Source organism: Aythya fuligula, chromosome 1 (genome assembly GCF_009819795.1).
Source record: "Aythya fuligula isolate bAytFul2 chromosome 1, bAytFul2.pri, whole genome shotgun sequence".
NCBI lineage: Eukaryota > Metazoa > Chordata > Aves > Anseriformes > Anatidae > Aythya > Aythya fuligula.
In genome coordinates this window covers 51,155,228-51,158,281 of record NC_045559.1, presented here as the reverse complement: position 1 = coordinate 51,158,281, position 3,054 = coordinate 51,155,228, and positions in this window count along the sequence as shown.

Here is a 3,054-nt window from a genome sequence, read left to right as displayed (position 1 = left end):
GTAATGTAGAATGACAGGATGTGAAAAGCAATCCTTTTGCATTGTAAATACTGCAATGGTGATGGCAGTAAATAAGTAAGAGTACTGCTGCTGACCTGTTGCAGGAAGCCCATTATGCGGTCAGGGTTAGTTTTCCAAAAGAGCTTACCGATTTCACAGTTAAGTTTTGCTGATAATTTATACTATTGGGTGACATTTCCCTGAAACTTTGTACATCCAAAAGCTATCATATTTGAAAAGTAATAGCACTCAGGTGAAATCCCGGTTGAGTGTAAAAAATGAAACATCATTTTAAAAAAGGGAAGAAAGAAGGACCAAAGGAACTACAGACTGGTGAGCCTCACATCTGTGCTTGGCAAGATGATGGAACAGACCCTCCTGGAAGCAATGTAAAGGCAAATGCAAGACAAGGAGGTGATCTGAAACAGGCAGCATGGCCTATCCAAGGGCAAATTGTCCCTGATCAATATGGAGTCCTTTTATGATAGAGTGACTGCATCAGTTTACAAGGGAAGACAAACCAATGTCATCTCCCTGGACTTCTGTAAGGCCTTTGACACATGAAATGACATCCACATTACATCCTGATCTCCTATTTGAGAGATGGATTTGAAGGGTGGACCATTCAGTGGATAAGGGATATTGAAGGCTTCACCCAGAGAATGATGGCCAATGGTCTAAGTCCAGGTGGAGGCCAGTGACAAGTGGCATCCCTCAGGGGTCTGTCTTGAGACTGGTATTGTTTAATATTTTTTATCAACAACATAGACAATGGGATGAAGTGCACCCTCAGCAAGTTTTTAAATGACACTAAGGTGAGTTGTGCATATAGTGATATAATGAAAGGAAGAGATGCTATACAAATGACAGGCTAGAAAAGTTGGCCAATGTGAATCTAAGACGTTCAAGAAGCTTCACTTGGATTACTGCATCCAGGTCTGGGGCACCCAACACAAGAACGATGTGGACCTGTTCTAACAGGTCCAGAGGAGGGCCACCAAGATGATCAGAGCACTGGAGCACTTTCTTCCCCTAGGAAGAAAGGTGGACAGAGCTGGGAATGTTCATCCTGAAGAAGAGAAGGCTTTGGGGTGACCTTATTGCAGCTCTTCAACACTTAAAGGGATCTGATAAAAAAGATGGAGAGCAACTTTTTGCTCAGGCAGTTAGTGACCAGACAAGGGGGGATGGCTTTAAACTAAAAGAGGAGAAGTTTAGATTAAATGTTTTTTAGGAGGAAATTCTTCACTCAGAGGGTGGTGAGGTACTGGAACAAGTTGCCCAAAGATCTTGTGGATGAACAACTCCAACATCCCTGGAGTTGTTCAAGACCAGGTTGGACGAGGCCCTGGGCAACCTGTTCTGGTGGGTGGCATCTCTGCCCATGGCATGAAGGTTGGAACTAGATGATCTTCCAACCCAAGCTGTTCTACGATTCTCTGATTTGTTCTATGATACATTTGAAACTAAAATTGTTTGGAATGAAATTCCTTATTTTATGTTTTCTACAAAATATAAGGGTTATAACAAAACTCCTCTTTTTATAGTTAAAAAATAAATAAAAATCTATGTATGGTGGAAAATTGTGCTCAAGGAAAAAAATCAGTACCCTGAAAAAGTAGCAGTTAATATTATTGACTGTTTTAAGTCAATTTCCCTCTCAAGCTGGCATTCATTGTCAGTCACCATCTCTCCAACATACAGGAGCTGTCTTTTTGATCTTCTCTACACATCAAATAACAATAGTTTAACTCTGATTGAAAACAAAGAGACCCAAAGCCATTTTTACCACACTTTTTGAAAAATATATAGTCCTTATTTTATGCTTCTGACAAGCAACAAAATTTCACATTGAATAGCAATCCTAGAAAACAGATGTTAAGAGTATTTCAGACATTTAGGAATTGGAATATACTTAATATTGCATCATTTTGCTTTCCCACGTACTTATGGAACTAGATTTAATTTAAAGAACAGATGGTACAAATCAGTACAACACCACTAATGTAAATTTTAATTAATCTGAAGATCTTTGCCTTCCCACTTTGGAATCAGATATTGTCTGTTGTGGGTTCAAACCTTATTGGCTCTGGTAGTCAGAGACCTGAAGCAACAGTTACTTCAGATTTGCAGAGCTGCTGGCTTTAAGACTGATGAGATACCATTCTTCCAGTGGAGTTGCACAGGTTGACTTCAATAAGAACAAATCAAGATCAGACTCCAGATTTCCTTTCAATTTTAACTGTTAATTTGCCGTGTCCAACAAATAGATTGCATATATGGACATGAGGCTTAATAGCTCTGAATCCTTTGAAACATACAAGATGATTGTTAATGGGTTAAAGACTCCCTACCTCTGTAATTAGAAAATCTGCAATTAGAAAAAAGGTCCTGATCTCTGGAAACCATGCCTTGTTAGATTTCCTTAGTAGAAAAGATGGTAATACGTAGCATTACATGTGGTTACTGTTAGTCACATCCTTGCTGTAAGTTACCATAGTGTAGCTAAGATAATCATTTGTGACAAATGGCAGCAAGGCAAATCAGTCTAGGTAGTTTCCCTTGGAATATAGATACTATATGAGAAGGGACTTACACTGTTTTTCACTAGCCATTTTCCATGGGTGCAACGAACAACCATTAACTTAAATTTGAACTGCACTTAAAGAGAAAACAAAATGATTGTGTTACTATGCAGTCTTGAACTATAAAAACGATTGTCAGAGTTAGGTATTTGTTCACACCTTATTTATTTATTTATTTATTTCCCAGTAGAGTTAAACAGTTCAAGTTCTTTGTATTGATTTACTGAATCTGGTAGATTTCATTAATTACCTTAAAAGTTGCTGTTACTCCTAAGTATTCTTGAATTTATGGAGGAGGCTGGATGGTGAGATAAGAAAAATCTTTGTTTTCTTACACAGAAAAGGAAAATACATAACACTTTAATGAGAAAAAGTTAGAAACATTTCAAAGGGCCTTTCACAGCTATCTGGCTTTCAGTTACATGTATGCTGTGGTGTTCTGACATAACATTGTAGGAGCCATATAAAA